The following is a 19704-nucleotide window of genomic DNA, read 5'->3' on the forward strand; positions in this document are numbered from 1 at the left end:
CGCTGTCAAAAAAATACATTTTCCCACCTGACGCGCCACTGATCGCACCCGCTGACCCCCGGAAAATTCCCCTTGTGGAGTGGGCTAGGTGGCACACAGTGGCACATTTCAGGATGGCTCAGGGATCGAGTGAAAGGCGCAAAGGTTCTTGGATGGGGCACTGGAGATCCTGGTGGAGGAGGTCCAGAGGAGGAGGGATGTCAAGGGGGAAGGAGTTTACCTCGCCCTCCTGTCCCTCCTGTTCCTCTCTCCTGCAGCAGCTGGTGCTGCTCTGCCTGGCCTCATGTCTTCCTCCCATTCCTCCTGCAGACCAAGGGGCCGCCTAGCAAGACACCGATGACCAAGCACTCCCTTTCTCCTGGTGAATTCTATAAAGTGTCCAATAATGTAGATTAGCACAGCACTTACTCTTTTTAGTTGAAGTCCTGAAAGAATTTCTGGAATAAATGTTGATAGTGTTGATAAAGTGTCCCAGAAAATTTCCCGATGTGTTTCAGAAATCCTCTTCAAACCTCCCGTAGCAAATGAACAGTAAAAGATGATATACATTTCAGTAACGCTTGAAATCCTATGCAATGACTTGTTTGCTCCCAATCAGCTGGTCATTGTTCGGAGAGGGCGTAAGGTCATGCAGCCTTCTTAATGAGTGCTAGCAGGCAATTTAACTGACAATCAACCCGTTAACAATCATCCGGGTGGCCGTTCCTCGTGCAAGCTTCGACTCCTTTATCAAGATGACGTCTTGCGCTAAACGTGGGCTAAACCGGCGTTCCAGCTGAAGAGCCCAGCTTGGCTACCTCGGAGGCTCTATAGTGCCTAAAGTATCCAGGGAAAATCGCTTCCACAGTGTGTTCAAGACTTGAATATGCAGGATCTTCCGAAAGCTCTCTTCAGTTCTTGGAGAGCATACAAGAAAAAAAATCTCTCATAGACAATCCGTCCCTCCCCTGCAGCCTTCTACTTCTTTCTCACCAGTCCAATATGTTTCAGTCATTCTCTTCCTGAGCTCCAAATGAGGCATCTCACCTGCTAGTCTTGGTCCTGGCTCCCTCACAGTGTTTAAATCAAATATTATTGATCTGTATCCTACTTATAACACATTCTTTTCCAGGACCTCAAAGCTGTTGACCTTCTTGTCTAACGCAGGTTTCCCTTCATTCAAAATTTCATATTAAAATCCAAGTGTACCCACACATAATTACAACCTCTTGACGTATCTCATCTTCTCTCATACTTTTTCCAATGTTAGTAATTGGGTCTTTAGTTAGGTTTCTCAGTATTTAAAAAGATACAAGAGATGAGATCTTACTCTCTGTGACCATCAGTGAAAGTGTGATGGTGTGGGGGTTCTAGCCATCTGACTGACCCACTACAGCTCCCTATGATTTTTCTTGGGGGAAGCATTTGGGATGTCAGAGAGGCAGAGCAGCAGTGTGGTGAGACCTACAAGAGGCCCAACAGGCGTCGGGAGCCAGCGGGACATTGGAGAGGCGGAGCGGCAGCGTGGTGAGGCCCACAAGAGGCCCAGCCGGTGCAGCTGCAGCAGGGAGGCAAAAAGAAGTAGAAAAAAATTGAAAGGTGACGTCACAGCCAAGGGGGTAAGTGATTGGCTGGTGATTGGTGAGTAGTTTTTCTTCTTCTTTTCTTTATCAGTAAGTAACCTTTTAGCATTGTTGTTGCCAAATTAAGATAATCTAAGGGTTAAGTCATGGCAAGAGAGCTCAGTCACGTGTTATGCTCCTCCTGCGCTATGTGGGAAGTCAGGGACGCTCCCAGTGTCCCTGACGACTACATGTGCGGGAAGTGCATCCGCCTGCAGCACCTGACAGATCGCGTTGCGGCACTGGAGCTGCGGGTGGATTTACTCTGGAGCATCCATGATGCTGAGAATGGTGTGAATAGCACGGTTAGTGAGTTGGCCACAACGCAGATAAAGGGTACACAGCCAGATAGAGGATGGGTGACCAACAGGAAGAGCAGTGGAAGAAAGATAGTGCAGGGGTTCCCTGCGGTCATCCCCCTGCAAAACTGATACACCACTTTGGGTACTGTTGAGGGGGATGTTTCATCAGGGGAGAGCAGCAGCAGCCAAGTTCATGGCACCATAGGTGGCTCTGCTGCACAGGAGGGCAGGAAAAAGAGTGGGGGAGCTAAAGTGGTAGGGGATTTTATTGCAAAGGGAATAGCTAGACGTTTCTGCAGCCGCAACCGAGGCTCCAGGATGGTATGTTGCCTCCCTGGTGCAAGGGTCAAGGATGTCTCAGAGCGGGTGCAGGACATTTTGAAGAGGAAGGGTGAACAGCCAGTTGTCGTGATGCATATAGGTACCAACGATATAGGTAAAAAACGGGATGAGGTCCAACAAGATGAATTTAGGGAGCTAGGAGCTAAATTAAAAAGTAGGACCTCAAAAGTAGTAATCTCAGGATTGCTACCAATGCCACGTGCTAGTCAGAGTAGGAATCGCAGGATAGTTCAGATGACTACGTGGCTTGAGGAGTGGTGCAGAAGGGAGGGATTTCAATTCCTGGGACATTGGGACCGATTCTGCAGGAGGTGGGACCAGTACAAACTGGACGGTCTGCACATGGGCAGGACCGGAACCAATGTCCTAGGGGGAGTGTTTGCTAGTGCTGTTGGGGAGAAGTTAAACTAATATGGCAGGGGGATGGGAACCTATGCAAGGAGACAGAGGGAAGTAGAATGGGGACAGAAGCAAAAGATAGAAAAAAGAAAAGTATAAGTGGAGGGCAGAGAAACCCAAGGCAAAAAGCAAAAAGGGCCACTTTACAGCAAAATTCTAAAGGGACAAAGTGTGTTAAAAAGACAAGCCTGAAGGCTCTGTGCCTCAATGCGAGGAGTATTCGGAGTAAGGTAAATGAATTAACTGCGCAGATAGCAGTTAATGGATATGATGTAACTGGCATCACGGAGACATGGCTCCAGGGTGACCAAGGCTGGGAACTGAACATCCAGGGGTATTCAATATTTAGGAAGGATAGACGGAAAAGAAAAGGAGGTGGGGTGGTGTTGCTGGTTAAAGAGAAAATTAATGCAATAGTAAGGAAGGACATTAGCTTGGATGATGTGGAATCAGTATGGGTGGAGCTACAGAATACCAAAGGGCAGAAAACGCTCGTGGGAGTTGTGTGCAGACCACCAAACAATAATAGTGAGGTTGGGGACAGCATTAAACAAGAAATTAGGGATGCGTGCAATAAAGGTGCAGCAGTTATCATGGGTGACTTTAATCTACATATTGATTGGGCTAACCAAACTGGTAGCAATGCGGCGGAGGAGGATTTCCTGGAGTGTATTAGGTTTTTTAGACCAATATGTCGAGAAACCAACTAGAGGGCTGGCCATCTAGACTGGGTGATGTGTAATGAGAAAGGACTAATTAGCAATCTTGTTGTCCGAGGCCCCTTGGGGAAGAGTGACCATAATATGGTAGAATTCTTTATTAAGATGGAGAGTGACACAGTTAATTCAGAGACAAAGGTCCTAAACTTAACTTCGATGGTATGAGACGTGAATTGGCTAGAATAGACTGGCGAGTGATACTTAAAGGGTTGACGGTGGATAGGCAATGGCAAACATTTAAAGATCACATGGATGAACTTAAACAATTGTACATCTCTGTCTGGAGTAAAAATAAAACAGGGAAGGTGGCTCAACCGTGGGTAACAAGGGAAATTAGTGATAGTGTTAAATCCAAGGAAGAGGCATATCAATTGGCCAGAAAAAGCAGCAAACCTGAGGACTAGGAGAATGTTATAATACAGCAGAGGAGGACAAAGGGTTTAATTAAGAGGGTGAAAATAGAGTATGAGAGGAAGCTTGCTGGGAACATATAAACTGACTGCAAAAGCTTCTATAGATAAGTGAAAAGAAAAAGATTAGTGAAGACAAACATAGGTCCCTTGCAGTCAGATTCAGGTGAATTTATAGTGGGGAACAAAGAAATGGCTGACCAGCTAAACAAGTACTTTGGTTCTGTCTTCACGAAGGAAAACACAAATAACCTTCCGGAAATACTAGGGGACCGAGGGTCTAGTGAGAAGGAGGAACTGAAGGAAATCCTTATTAGGCGGGAAATGGTATTACGGAAATTGATGGGATTGAAGACTAATAAATCCCCAGGGCCTGATAGTCTGCTTCCCAGAGTACTTAAGGAAGTAGTCCAAGAATTAGTGGATGCATTGGTGATCATTTTCCAACAGTCTATCGACTCTGGATCGGTTCCTATGGACTGGAGGGTAGCTAATGTAACATCACTTTTTAAGAAAGGAGGGAGCGAGAAAATGAGTAATTATAGACCGGTTAGCCTGACATCAGTAGTGGGGAAAATGTTGAAATCAAATATTAAAGATGAAATAGCAGCACATTTGGAAAGCAGTGATGGGATCGGCCCAAGTCAGCATGGATTTATGAAAGGGAAATCCTGCTTGACAAATCTTCTAGAATTTTTTGAGGATGTAATTGGTAGAGTGGACAAGGGAGAACCAGTGGATGTGGTGTATTTGGACTTTAAAAGGCTTTTGACAAGGTCCCACACAAGAGATTGGTGTGCAAAATTAAAGCACATGGTATTGGGGGTAATGTACTTATGTGGATAGAGAACTGGTTGGCAGACAGGAAGCAGAGAGTCAGGATAAATGGGTCCTTTTCAGAGTGGCAGGCAGTGACTAGTGGGGTACCACAGGGCTCAGTGCTGGGACCTCAGCTACTTACAATATACATTAATGATTTGGATGAGGGAATTGAGTGTAATATCTCCAAGTTTGCAGATGACACTAAGCTGGGTGGCGGTGTGAGCTGTGAGGACGATGCTAAAAGGCTGCAGGGTGACTTGGACAGGTTAGGTGAGTGGGCAATTGCATGGCAGATGCAGTATAATGTGGATAAATGTGAGGTTATCCACTTCGATGGCAGAAACACGAAGGCAGAATATTATCTGAATGGCGGCAGATTAGGAAAAGGGGAGGTGCAGCGAGACCTGCGTGTTGTGGTACATCAGTCATTGAAAGTTGGCATGCAGGTTCAGCAGGCGGTGAAGAAGGCAAATGGTATGTTGGCCTTCATAGCTAAGGGATTTGAGTATAGGAGCAAGGAGGTCTTGCTACAGTTGTACAGGGCCTTAGTAAGGCCTCACCTGGAATATTGTGTTCAGTTTTGATCTCCTAATCTGAGGAAGGACATTCTTGCTATTGAGGGAGTGCAGCGAAGGTTCACCAGACTGATTCCCGGGATGCAGGACTGACATATGAGGAGAGACTGGATCGACTGGGCCTGTATTCACTGGAGTTTAGAAGGATGAGAGGGGATCGCATAGAAACATATAAAATTCTGACGGGACTGGACAGGTTAGATGCAGGAAGAATGTTCCCGATGTTGGGGAAATCCAGAACCAGGGGACATAGTCTAAGGATAAAGGGTAAGCCATTTAGGACTGAGATGAGGAGAAACTTCTTCATTCAGAGATTTGTTAACCTGTGGAATTCCCTACCGCAGAGAGTTATTGATGCCAGTTCATTGGATATATTCAAGGGGGAGGTAGATGTGGCCCCTACGGCTAAAGGGATCAAGGGGTATCGAGAGAAAACAGGAAAGGGGTACTGAGGTGAATGATCAGCCATGATCTTATTGAATGATGGTGCAGGCTCGAAGGGCCGAATGACCTACTCCTGCATTTATTTTCTCTGTTTTTATGTTTATAAGTGTTTTCACTGGGCTCCTGTGGTATTCCTGCCTGTGCATTGAAGCTTGCCACTGGAGGACATTGAAAATGGCTGTCGCTGAAGGCTTAAAACACTGCATGACCTTAAAGGGACGGGCACCTTTAAAAAAAAATGTGTTCATGGTATGTGAATGTCGCTAGCGATGCCAGCATTTATCGCACATCTCTAATTGCCCCTGGGAAAGTGGTGGTGAGCCGCCACCTTGAACCGTTGCAGTTCGTGTGGTGAAGATACTCCCACAGTGCTGTTGGAGAGGGAGTTCCAGGATTTTGACGCAGTGACGAAGAAGGAACAGCAAAATATTTCCAATGTAGGATGGTATGTGACTTGGAGGGGAACATGCAGATGATGGTGTTCCCATGTGCCTGCTGCCCTTGTCCTTCTAGGTGGAAGAGGTCACGGGTTTGGAAGGTGCTGTCGGAGGTGCCTTGGCGAGTTGCTGCCTTGCATTTTGTAGATATTACACCCTGTGACCACGGTGCGCCGGTGGTGGAGGGAGTGAATGTTTAAAGTAGTGGATGGGGTGCCAATCAAATGGGCTGCTTTGTCCTAGATGGTGCTGAGCTTCTTGTGTGTTGTTGGAGTTGCAGTCATCCAGGCAAATGGAGAGTATTCCATCACACTCCTAACTTGTGCCTTGTCGATGGTGGAAAGGCATTTTGAGTCTGGAGGTGAGATACTCGCCGCAGAATACCCAGCCTCTGACCTGCTCTTGGAACCACAGTATTTATGTGGCTGGTCCAGTTAAGTTTCTGTTTAATGGTGACCCCCAAGATGTTGATTGTGGGGGATTCGGCGATGATAATGCCATTGAATGTCAAGGGTAGGTGGTTAGACTCTCTTTTGTTGGAGAAGGAAAACATTTTTTTGCCTCTAAAAAAGTACACAAAATCTGGAGATGCAGACCTGGCCATCTATCTTCTCTCCATTGAAGTTTGCTTTGAACCTTTAATCATTTACCAATGTGGTGCCTTTCCTAACGTGCTGGATGCCTGTTCTTTACTTGCATTCTTGTTGTCCAGCAGCGCTGAGACGATAAAGATGGGAAATGTGATGCATGACATTATTCTGTCCCTATCACCTTATTTAAATGGCCCCTGACACAACTGATGACAGAAAATGGTGAAAATGGGCAGGGATCCAGCACAAGATTGTCAATTTTCCACCCTCTCTGCACCAGTGCTTCCACTAAACCGATAGAAAAGCAAAGAAAAATCCCATCTGAGATTTTCGGCGCCAGAGTCCACATTTAATTCAGAGAAATATAAGATTGTTTTGGTGCCAGCAATTATTGCAATTTTATCATTTCCTCTTCTTTCAAAACTTTTATTTAAAAAAAACATTTAACTTTAATCCTGTAGCCCGATCTATCATAATAGGTGTGTTGTCCATCAACTAGGCACAGGGTATTCACATATAACAACAAATGTCTTTCTTTAAAATTGCTTTAAAAGGTATGGATTATTACATGTGTTGTAACTCTGAGCAAGGTTCTATAAAGTTGTATTAACTCCTGAATTCATTTTGCCTGAATGGCACAAATAATATAAAATGTTCAAAGTTAATATCAAAGATGCTCTGATTGAGATTGGGGGCTCAGGAAGAATCAGTTATGAGCTCTCAGATCGCCCATCTGTCAGCAGTCTGGCAAGGTTTCAAATGTATGTTGGTAATAATGTAATTAGCTGCATCCCTAATCTGATCTCCTATGAGCTATATTTTAAAATGGTCACTAAATCAAATCTATGTGTAGAAGAGTGGGCAATATTTGCCAGTCAGGCAGAAACAACATTTTTAAAAAGCACAGTATTGAGATGAATTCATTAATTCCAGAATTGAATTAGTAAAACTGTGATAGCTCATACACAAGGTATTGTATTTTATAGTTTGTCACCTGCCTAGGCAATAAGCTCTGGTATTCCCTCCCTAAACTTCATTGCCTATTTACCTCTCTTTTCACCTTTAAGACACTCCTTAAAACCGACGTCTTTGACCGAACCTTTGGTCATCTGTCTTAATATCTCATGAGGCTTGATTCAATATTGTTTGATAATGCTCATGTGAAGCACCTTGAGATATTTTACTGTGTTAAAGGTGCTAAATAAATGCAACTTGTTGTTGTTGTAAGTCACGTGAAAGTAATTGGTGGTAGTGAGCACTGCACCATTAGTTGGTAACCTAATGTTCTACCTGGAGGTAGAGGTGAGTTAACGCAGAGCTTGAACAGTATGTTGTGGAACCAACCAGGGAGCGCGCTATCTTAGATCTGGTACGGTGTAATGAGGCAGGATTAATAAATCATTCTCATAGTAAAGGATCCTCTAGGAATGAGTGAACATAACATGGTTGAATTTCAAATTCATTTGGAGGGCGAGAAAGTTGGATCTCAAACCAGTGTCCCAAGCTTAAATAAAGGAGACTACAAAGGTATGAGGGCAGAGTTGGCTAAAGTGGACTGGGAAAATAGATTAAAGTGTGGGAAGGTAGATGTGCAGTGGCAGATATTTAAGGAGATATTTCATAACTCGCAACAAAAATATATCCCAAAAATATGTAAGAGAAGGGATAACCATCCATGGCTAACTAAGGAAATAAGGGATGGTATCAAATTGGGAACAAGGACATACAAGGTGGCCAAGACTAGTGGGAGGCCAGAGGATTGGGAAACTTTTAAAAGCCAGCAAAGAATGACTAAAAAAATGATAAAGAGCGGGAAGATGTACTATGAGAGTAAACTAGCACGAAAAAAAAAACAGATAGTAAGAGTTTCTGCAGGTACATAAAAAGGAAAAGAGTGGCTAAAGTAAGTGTTGGTCCCCTAGAGGATGAGACTGGGGAATTAATAATGGGGAACAGGGAAATGGCAGAGACATTGAACAAATATTTTGTTTCGGTCTTCACGGTGGAGGACACAAAAAACATCCCAATAGTGGATAATCAAGGGGCTATAGGGAGTAAGGAACTTAGTATAATGGTTATCACTAAATAAGTAGTACTTGGTAAAATAAGGCAGACAAGTCCCCTGGGCCTGATGGCTTACATCCTATGGTCTTACAAGAAGTAGCTGCGGAGATAGTGGATGCATTGGTGGTAATCCACCAAAATTCCCTGGATTCTGGGGAGGTCCCAGTGGATTGGAAAACATCTGTCGTTGGGAAAATGCTGGAGTCTGTTATTAAGGAAGCAGTAACTGGACATTTGGAAAAGCATAATTCAATCAAGCAAAGTCAGCATGGTTTTATAAAAGAGAAATCATGTTTGACAAATTTGCTGGAGTTCTTTGAGGATGTAATGAGCAGGGTGGATAATGGGGAACCAGTGGATGTGGTGTATTTGGATTTCCAGAAAGCATTTGATAAGGTGCCACATAAAAAGTTACTGCACAAGATAAAAGTTCACGGGGTTGGGGGTAATATATTAGCATGGATAGAGGACTGGTTGACAAACAGAAAACAGAGAGTCATTTTCCAGTTGGCAAATAGTAACTAGTAGGGTGTCACAGGGATCGGTGCTGGGGCGTCAACTATTTACAATCTCTATTAATGACTTGGATGAAGGGACCAAGTGTAATGTAGTCAAGTTTGCTGATGATACAAAGATAGGTGGGAAAGCAAATTGTGAGCAGGACATAAAACATCTGCAAAGGGATATAGACAGACTTCGTGAGTGGGTAAATTTTTGGCAGATGGAGTAGAATGTGGGAACATGTGAGGTTATCCACTTTGGCAGAAAAATAGAAAAGCAAAGTATAATTTAAATGGAAAAAAAATTGCAAGTGCTGCAATACAGAGGGACCTGGGAGTCCTTGTGCATGAAACACAAAAGTTACTATGCAGGAACAGCAAGAAATTAGGAAGGCAAATGGAATGTTGATCTTTATTGCAAGGGGGATAGAGTATAAAAGCAGAGAAGTCCTGCTGTACAGGGTATTAGTGAGGCCACACCTGGAGCTTTGCATATAGTTTTGGTCTCCGTATTTAAGGAAGGATATACTTGCATTGGAGGCAGTTCAGAGAAGTTTCACTAGATTGATTCTGGAGATGAGGGGGTTGACTTATGAGGATAGGTTGAGTAGGTTGGACGTATACTCACTGGAGTTCAGGTGATCTTATCGAAACATATATGATAATGAGGGGCTCAACAAGGTGGATGCAGAGAGGATATTGCCACTCATAGGGGAAACTAGAACTTGGGGACATAGGGCTAGAATTTCCTAACAGCCTGCCAGCGCCCGATTGCCGCTCCAAAGACCACTAAGATTCCCAATATTATCGCTGATGGAAACTTCCCCCCAAAAAATAAAAAAATCTGCCGAGCGAAAAACATGGGCGTTGCACCCCCATTCTGGACGAAAAAGTGGAATTTAGGATTGATTGGGCAGTTGCTAAAGAAAATAGGCAATAAATTTAAAAATCAATAAAAATTTATCCCAAGGCTGCGAGTTGGGACTAGCAGCAGAAAAACACAAAAAATAATTTTTCAAAACACATCACATAAAAAAATCAAAAAAACATTCTCAAGACCCTTTTAAAATAAATCTCCACAACAGTTTTATAATAATGAGTAAAAACCAAATTACTAACCTTTTTCTTGAAGAGCTACTCACCCACCGCCCAGCTCTGCTGATCTTCATGGATGTTTTTTTTAAACTTACCTACGGGTCATCGTTGAACCAAATATCACGCCAGGGCAATCTGATGATGGTGCACGTGGACCGTCTGCTCCCCAGTGGTACTTTGAAATCGCTGCCATAACTCAGGTATGGAATTTTTAGCTCACCTGATTATAGCCCACAATGGCCAATATCGCCCAGAAACAGAATGGGAAGCCATTGGAAATTCTAGCCCATAGTCTCACAATAAGGGGCCGTCCATTTAAAACTGAGATGAGGAGGAATTTCTTCTCTCAGAGGGCTGTAAATCTATGGAATTCTTTGCCCCAGAGAGTTGTGAAGGCTGGATCATTGAATATATTTAAGGCGGAGATAGACAGATTTTTCCACGATAAGGGAATTAGGGGTTATGGGGAGCGGGCAGGGAAGTAGAGCTGAATCCATGATCAGATCAGCCGTGATCTTATTAAATGGCAGAGCAGGCTCGAGGGGCCAAATGGCCTACTCCTGTTCCTATTTCTTATGTGCTTATGTTATTATGTTCCTCTTCCTCATCACGGATGTCCACAAAAGATAGAGTGCACTCCAGGGTGTCAACAAGGCTGGAGCCCTCAATGTCCTCTCTGCTGTCAATAGACATATCGGAGCTGATGTCCTCAAGGGTATCATCGAAGCCTGGCACTGGGCTGACAGGTGCTGGCTCCTTCTGTCCTTTGCTGCCTCTCGGCCTCTCATCTGCAAGCATTAATGGGAGAAGAACTGCCATGAGGAGGAGGTAGGGGATTGACGCATGGAGGCTGCAGCTAGCACACTTTTGAAAGGAAAGGCACTGGCGCATTCAGGGAGAGATAGCATTAAAGGAGGTCGTCACTTATCCACACTGCCGACATCGGCAGTACCGGAGGCCACAGGGGTGGTGTAATCTGCAAGCATAAATAGGAGAAGAGCTGCCATGAGGGGAACATGGGGGATTGACACCTGGAAGCTGCAACTAGCAGACTTTCTGAGGGAAAGGCACAATAGGCACTGGAGCATTCACAGAGAGATAGCATTAAAGGAGGCCCTTCACTTACCCACATCAGCATCGCCAGGACCGATGGCCACAGGGAAGGCAGCATGTCTCCCGACGAGCGCCTCCACCCTCTCCTCCAAGTGTGAGAGGATTTGGATGTCGGCCTCGCCACCACCAGTCCTCCTTTGCTCCATTCTATTATGAGCAAGTTTGGCCTGCAAAACATAGAATAGTAGGTGAGTACCACTATGATGACGCATCGGAACAGAGTGCACAAGTGTGCCCCTGACAGGCAGCTGCAACTGTGAGATGAGAGGAAGCCTCCATTGCGCAAACCCACACGTATATTATATAGAGGCCTCATCAATGAAATGCTGCTTCAGTGAAGGTGGGAAATGAGAGAAGGATGAAGGAGAGGCTCACAGATGGAAGTTTCAGCAGTTGGCAGAACAGGTACTCACTTTCATCAGACGGATGATGTCGTTCAGTCATTTTCTGCACTGCATGGCGGTGTGGTTATAAATGGAAGTCCCAGAGACCTCCACAGCAATCTCCCTCCATGCATTTGTAAATACCTCGCGAGAGGGTCGCTCTGCGTCTAGGTAAAGGACTCGACTTCTTCCCTCCACAGCCTGCATCAGAGTGTCCATCTCGGTGTCCGAAAATCTATGTACCCTTCTTGGTCCAGCAGCGCCAGCCATCCTTCAACAGAACTCGTATTGAACTGTTCACCCACAAAAGGACTCACTTCAGGAGTGGAAGCAAGTCTTCCTCAATTCCAAGGGACTGCCTATGATTCTCTCCTCAGGGCCCAGCTGCAAACCGTGACCTTTAAGAATGTCAAGGAGCTGCTGGCTCATTAGCTGCATATGATCAGAAGGCTGAATTTTCCCCGTGGTTACTCCGCTACAATCAACCCACCCACACCGCTGCAAACTCCCGATTCCCGATGGTCATTAGCGCCGGAACCCAGTTTTTAAAAAACGCTGAAAACCGATCGCCACAGAAATAGTGACGGTAATCGCACAAAAAAGACGCTAGGTGCGCTAGGTTTGTGGTGGGACTGAGTTTTGGCCCCATAGAGTTATGTAGTGCATCTTGATTTTGCACAACTAAAGGAACATTGCTTTATGAAAGCAAGGGTTTTCATAAGCTTAACACTGTGCTATATATTTAAAGTAAGCTACAGCAATATAATTCTTTATTAAGAAATCAAGGTTGTGGGTCAAAGCCTATAGTGAAGGACAGCACCAAGATTGAAAATCTTGTAGTGCAGCAGAGATGATGAGTTAAATCAGGAAGTAGTGATTAAGTGGCACCAAGCTAGGATTTCAACAACTTCAATATTGTAGTAGGAGGGAAAGACTGAAGGAAGCCATCAGGGAAGACATTTACCTTGGATGTGTTTGTGAGCAAAGGAAATGAATCTCTTCATGCAGTATTTAAGCCTGTCACCTCAGCAAACAGAGCACTAACCAAAACTTTGTACTGAATCAGCTGTGACTAATATGGTCACGGGGGTGGATTTATCCTTTAATGGGAGAAAATAATGAAAGTTATGACTCGATAACTAATATTGATATTATCTTACAACATGATTTACATTCGTGTATTTGTCTATGCCTCACACAAGTAGGTCAGCATCAATGCCAGTGAAGATATTCTGCATACTGCTTCTTTTTCCTGTTTCTCTTGGGCATTGTTATCTCCAGTGTTAGAAGTTGTGGCAGAGAACTGGAGGATTGTCAATGCGACACATCTGTTCAAGCAGGGAGTAAGGGAATAATAGTAAACTGTGAAGAGGACTGTAACTATAGACCAGTCAACCAATGATCAGCAGTGTGTCTGCTTCAAGAAACCATTCTAAAAGTAATACACAATAGGAATGACATGGAGAAATTAAGAACAGTCAACATGAATTTGTAGAAGGCAAGTCATTTTTGACAAACTTAATAGAGATCTTTGAGGAAATAATGGAGTGTATTCATTTAAAAAATGCATTGGATGTTGTGTATATATGTTGATAAAAATTAAGGCACATAAATGGACTAGAAATTTGGTGCATTTGCGACTCCCATTAGCACCTCCGGGGGGGGGGGGGGCACTAATGGGGCGCAAATGCCTTACCGTTCGGGCGCGACACTGGCAATGACTCCAGCCATATTGGGCGGGGGTTTAGCGGCGCTACGGTGTTGCACCCCAATCTCCTGTGCCTAAAGATCATGACGCCCCATTAGTGCCCCGGGCCCGAAATTGACTTTCTCCCCTTGCAGCAACGTCGGGCGATAACACCAACAGCTGCAGGGGATGCATAGCGGGTGGCCAGCCGCTACCATGGTGAAAATTATAGGCGAGGTGGCCGATAGAAAATAAAAACCACTGACCTTGCTGTTCCTGCTGCTGCTCCATTTTCTTTGTAGGGTCCTGGCCGCAATCACTCAGCCTGCTACACTGCTTGAGTGTCGGACTGTTTGCGTGGCACCCCCACTCCATGGTGGTCCAGGTAAGTCCCTTTTCCATTTTCAGAGTAGGCCTTTCCCTTTAATTGAGGGAAGGGCCCCTCGGACATGTCAGTGCTGCACGGTCCAGGGGGTGGAGCGTCAGTGTCAGCAGTCCACTTCCTTCCAGGGGTAGTAAACTGAATTTCTTGAGGCGTTGGGACTTCCGCGCCTGCCATTATGTCTCGTGCCTCCCGAATGTTACCGCTCCCAAACGGGGTGATACCGAATTTCACCCCCATATTATTAAAGGGAATGTGGCAGCATGAATTGGAAGTTGGCTAAATGACAGAAAACAGAGTAATGGTTCATGATTTTTTTTGGACTGGAAGGATGTAAAATGGCATCACACCTTGTTGAACCCACTGCTCTTCTCTCTCTCTATATATATATATATAAATATATATATAAATAATGATCCAGGCTAAGTATGGATCACAATATAATAATTAACAGACAACAAAAAAGTAATAAGCATGGTAAACAGTGAACAGAACTGTAGGTGACTTGAGGAGCCTATAGATAGGTTAATAGATTCTAGAGATAAATCTTGGATACAATTTCATGTGGAAAAATGTGAGGTTATATATTTTGCAAGGAAAGATAAGGAGAGAAATATAAACTAAATAATTAAACAATAAAAGGAGCAGATAGACAAATCTTTTAAAATAGGAGAACACATTGATAAAACTGAAAAAAAAATGATTTTATTTTCATTGCATCATTAACAAAAAAGTGAATGAGCAGCCCAGAGGAAGTTAACCCTAAATCCCACAGTGCCAAGTTGTGATAAGCTAAATAGGCAATAGTTTTTTCCACTGGTTGGTAACCAGAGGACATGAATGTAAGATAATCACCAAAGAACAAAGGGAATTTTTTAAATGCAGTTTGTTGTTAGGACACAGATTGCTCCATCAGATACAATGGTAGATGCTGCAACCCATAATAGCTATTAATAGAGAAGTGGATAAATATTTTTAAATGAAAAATGTAAAAGGATATGGGAAAAGAGCAGGGGAGGGGGAATAAATAGGTTCAAAGAGCCGACACAGGAGCAATGAGCCGAATATTTCCTATTGTGCTATAAAATTCTATAATTCCTCGGATTCGACCCTTTGTGTACAGAGTTTGAAATCCAACCATTGCCAAATCAAGTATGCATTTAACTTAGTAAATGTAATTTCACCATTTGAACATAAGAACATAAGAAATAGGAACAGGAGTAGGCCATTTGGCCCCTCAGGCCTACTCTGCCATACAGTAAGATCATGGCTGATCTTCGACCTCAACTCCACTTTCCTGCACTATCCCCATATCCCTTGATTCCCTTAATATCCAAAAATCTAGCGATCTCTGTCTTGAATATAATCAACAACTGAGCTTCCACAGCCCTCTGAGGTGTGGTCTCAGCAGGGCCTTATATAATTGCAGTAAGATATCTTAACTCTTATACTCAAATCCTCTTGTAATAAAGGCCAACATAACATTTGCTTTCTTAGTTGATTGCTGTGCCTGCATGTTAACTTTCAGTGATTCGTGTACAAGGACATCCAGGTCCCTCTGAACACCAACATTTCCGAAATCCTCTCCATTTAAAAAATACTCTGCTTTTGACCGCATATCCACAACATAACTAAGACTGCCTATTTCCATCACCATAACATTGCTTGTCTCCTCCCTTTCCTCAGCTTATTCGCTGCTGAAGCCCTCATCCATGCCTTTGTTACCTCTTGACTTGACTATTCCAACGCACTCCTGGCTGGCCTCCCAATTCTACCCTATGTAAACTAGAGGTGATTAAAAACTCGGCTGCCCGTGTCCTAACTCACACCCGCAAGTCCCGCTTACTTATCACCCCATTGCTCGCTGACCTAAATAGGCTCCCAGTAAAGCAATGCATCTATTTCACAATTCTCATCTTTGTTTTCAGATCCCTCCATGGCCTTGCCCCTCCCTATCTCTATAATCTCCTCCATCCCCACAAACCCCCAAGATGAAAATGCTTTTCCAGGTTAATGTATCCATATTAATCTATCGACTGGCTATTGATAATGCAAATTGAGAATGCTGCAAGGTCATTTACTGCACCTACTTTCCGTCCTGTACTTCTTTACTTTGATCAGATATTAGAAAATGCAATTAACATTCAGTAGTGGAAGCTGAGTGATTTCATATAGTATCATTTAATATATTAAACCTGGAATGGCCACAACCACAATGTCTGATAGTTTCAATTCTAATGTAATTTTTATTATCCTTTGTTATATTAATAATTCAGTTGTAATCGGGTGTTCTTCAGTGTACCCAGTATCTAAATTGGACTGAAGGAACCTTATAATGATCCATTGCTGTGAAGTTGCGGTGTTCTAGCCAATCAAAAGTTAAGGGAAATGTCACTCAAATGATAAAGTGACTACAATATGAATCTATTAATAACATGAGAGGCTTCAGAGACAGAGAAAGCTAAGTGTAGATCCATTATCCTGAACTTGTCTTCTTTGAAGATAAAATTGAAGTTCTCGTGGGATAGTTATCTAGATTAATTTCACTGCGAAACATGACATCATCCAAATGTATGGCAAATGTAAATGTATAGCATTAAGCTATAGTTACCAGGAAAGTCCTGTTCTATGGTGAGGTAGCTGACATCAACCAAAATGGTGGTAGAGACACTAAAATTAGCTTCATGGAAATGAGTAACTTGCCTCCTGGTGGAATATACCACCAAATTATACCCTGATATGAAGATAGCTTTATCTGTTCTGCAATCTGCCAATAGGCTACTTCAAAGGTATCTATTGTATCTTATTGAGGAGGTAGCTGTAGGCTGTTATCCCTCGATTGGAGTCCTACATCCAAGACATTATTAAACATATATAGGTTATATATACCAGCTGATATCCCATGGCATTGCTCATGGCGAGTTAGAAGTTATAAAAGAACATGAGTGTTATGCTAAGGAGTTCCTTTTTAAATGCTGTTCATCTGTAATCTCCTCTAGGTTTGACAAAAGGTCTGCACCCAAAGCATAAACAGCCAGTCTTCCTGTCAAACATAAATATGTATCAGAATTACCTCAGATAACATTGGAGAAGACTTTAACTCAGTCCACCTGGTGGCAACTGGGTGGTAGCAGAGTTAAAATGAAGGTGGCAAATTTACCGATCCACTGCAATTTTTCCCAGGGCCTTCCACTGAGCAGCCCAGATGCTCTCCTCAATCAGGTGGTAGTTTCATTAACCTATGAAAAGCAAAGTCATATAACATACATAGGACCCTGATGCCATTTTAATTGCCAACTGGGCAGAGTTTCAACTGTGGACGATCTGCTCAGAATAACCCTGGCTGCACAGCACAAGAGTCCCAAAAAGGGAGGTGCTAAAATTATTTTTATGAGGCCGCGAGGAGCCGGCAAGTGCACCTGGACCCCCATTTGGGGCACACAACTCACTGCATATATGTTAATGAGGCCCAGCCCTCGAAATAGACCGGGCCTCTTGTCGGAACTATCAGATAGCTGCCCAACTGGGACACTCCATCGATCAGCCACCCAATGTTTAAAATCTACCCCATTATTAACCCTCAAGAGGCCCATAGCAGCTTTTTTGGATTAAAAACATGAGAACAACAGAATGGTAATGTTTTTATGAGATGAATGTGTTAAAAAAATTACCTTATACAGCTTTCAGTATATTCCACTGAACAACAAATATCATTCATTCACTCACAGCAGCTTTATAAGCAAATCTGAGAAACAACCTCCATTTTCTAAAGCCATGCTGTGATTTTCTAATAACAGCAACCACTCCAGGTAATCAGAAGTCAAATCCCTTATACTGCCTTCTGGTATCTTTCCTACAATGCACATCAAATTATCAGGATTATAATTCTCAGGGACTGCTTTCTTCCTCTTTCTACATTTTGTGACCACATGAGCTTCCATCCAATCCATTTGAACTAACAGAGACCTCAAACGGCTGTTAAATATATGGTCCAATGACTATTAAATATATGGGGCAATGGCTATTAAATATATGGGCCAATGGCTTGCATAATACCTCTCCCATTTACTTCAACAGCCCAATCAACTTTGAGTGCCTTAATCCTAGTTAAGATAATTTTTAGACAGTATCACCTCTATCCAGCAACACTGGTACCTTAGCATTATCTTCAATTGTGAAAAGAGATGCTGAGTATTACTTCAGTAATATCCTCTCTTCAAACCTGCCCTGCCCTGCTAAATCTCATGAAGGATTTATGCCATCCGTAATCACCTCTGGCTTTTGGCATAACTAAAAAAAAAGCTTTATCATCACTACGACACAGGTCCATAATTATTTTCTGTAATGCCCTTTTGGCATTTCTATTGATGGCTTTAGTTATCCCTTCACTGGAAGAAAACCTGAAGATCCTGGTGGAGGAGGGGACACTGAGGAAATTGGCAAACTAGGAGCAGAAAGGATCCTTCCTATTAAAGTAACTGTGCAGCAGGAAGTGGAAAACAGAGTCAATGCAGTCTCTCACTTTCATAGGTTGTGGGAGAAAATATGCAAGAAGTTGACAGGACTGAGGAAGGTTAAGGCAGGCTTCAGTAAATGCTGCCCACTGAAAGGAAAGGAATGCCTGTGTTGTGTATGCAACAAGCACTCAGACCACAGTGTGGCACTACATCAACAAGTCTGCAAAACACTGACATCAAGCCTTACGCTCCCTTTCTCCAACTTGATGGCAGACGACGGCCAAGATCGTCTTTGCACTCGCAGATCTGTTGTATGAGACCATTAGATCTTTTAAGGGGAAAATGGTTCAATATTTGAAGCAGAGAAAGATGCAGGGTATGAAGAGAGAGGACAGTGGGATTGGTTTGGAATTGTTCTAATTAAGAGTCGTCACATGATGGGCCAAGTGCAGGCATGATATGTTGTGGTTTCATTATCAGCTTATTTTGCCTTGCACTACCATGGCTGTTGTCATTTAATCACTCCCACCCTCCACCCTATTACTGTGCTTTTCCTTTTGTTCTTTACCTCCCACTCCCCCACACCCTGCTATTTCCTGGCTCTGTACTTATTGAAAAGCTGTCCATCTACAACATCTTCCAGTTCTAATGAAAGGTCATTGACCTGAAATGCTAACTCTGTTTCTCTCTCCACAGATGTTGCCTGACTTGCTGAGTGTTTCCAGCATTTTCTGTTTTCATTTTGGAGTATGGTGTTGCAGTTCCATTATTGGAAAGAAAATAGAGTCATAGAAAGGGTACAGTGAAGATTTATAAAATTGTTACCAAGAAAGAGATGTTGTGGTTGTGAAGAAAAGCTCAAAATATTGGGGCTTCTTTTTTACTGAAACATAGATTAAGTGGGAAATAACAAAGGTTTTCAAAATTATTTCCATTGGTAGGTGAATTGGTAACCAGGGAACAAGACACAAGATTACCATGACAAGAATTAAAGAAGAATTTAGAAGATTTTTCTTTTACACAGAGAGTTATTAGAACATAGAGGGCATGCAAGTCTTCGGCCTGGCAGGGATCTTCAAAGTCGTAAGGCAGGCGGGAAGGTGGAGCATTGGATTTGGACCTTCAATGCTTTTTGTTCCCAGGTGAGAGCGGGTGCTTCTTAGGTCATCTTCTTCCCGATACTGGCTTTATAAGACGAGATACATTAGCAGTTTGGGATCACTAGTCAGAAATCCTGTCAGTTCCTCCTCACTGGCATCCTATTCAAAGAATGCCTGCATGATGCAGGTGTATGTTTGTGCCAGGATGACAGAAGTGGTGGCCACAGTGCTGGTTTCCTAATGGTGAGCAATTGACAAACTGTGAGGAAATGCTTTTCCCTT

The 19704-nt window shown here is 43.3% G+C and overlaps 1 long non-coding RNA gene across 1 annotated transcript in view; it reads left to right on the forward strand.

The window, feature by feature from the left end:
- Positions 1–19460, forward strand: part of LOC139230702 (uncharacterized) — a 52687-nt gene extending 33227 nt beyond the window's left edge. Inside the window, exons 2-3 of the long non-coding RNA XR_011587962.1 lie at positions 19019–19119; positions 19264–19460. This is a non-coding gene — a long non-coding RNA (uncharacterized lncRNA). The remainder of the gene's footprint in view (positions 1–19018; positions 19120–19263) is intronic.
- Positions 19461–19704: the final 244 nt, after the last annotated feature.

This window comes from Pristiophorus japonicus, chromosome 2 (assembly GCF_044704955.1).
Source record: "Pristiophorus japonicus isolate sPriJap1 chromosome 2, sPriJap1.hap1, whole genome shotgun sequence".
Taxonomy (NCBI): domain Eukaryota; kingdom Metazoa; phylum Chordata; class Chondrichthyes; family Pristiophoridae; genus Pristiophorus; species Pristiophorus japonicus.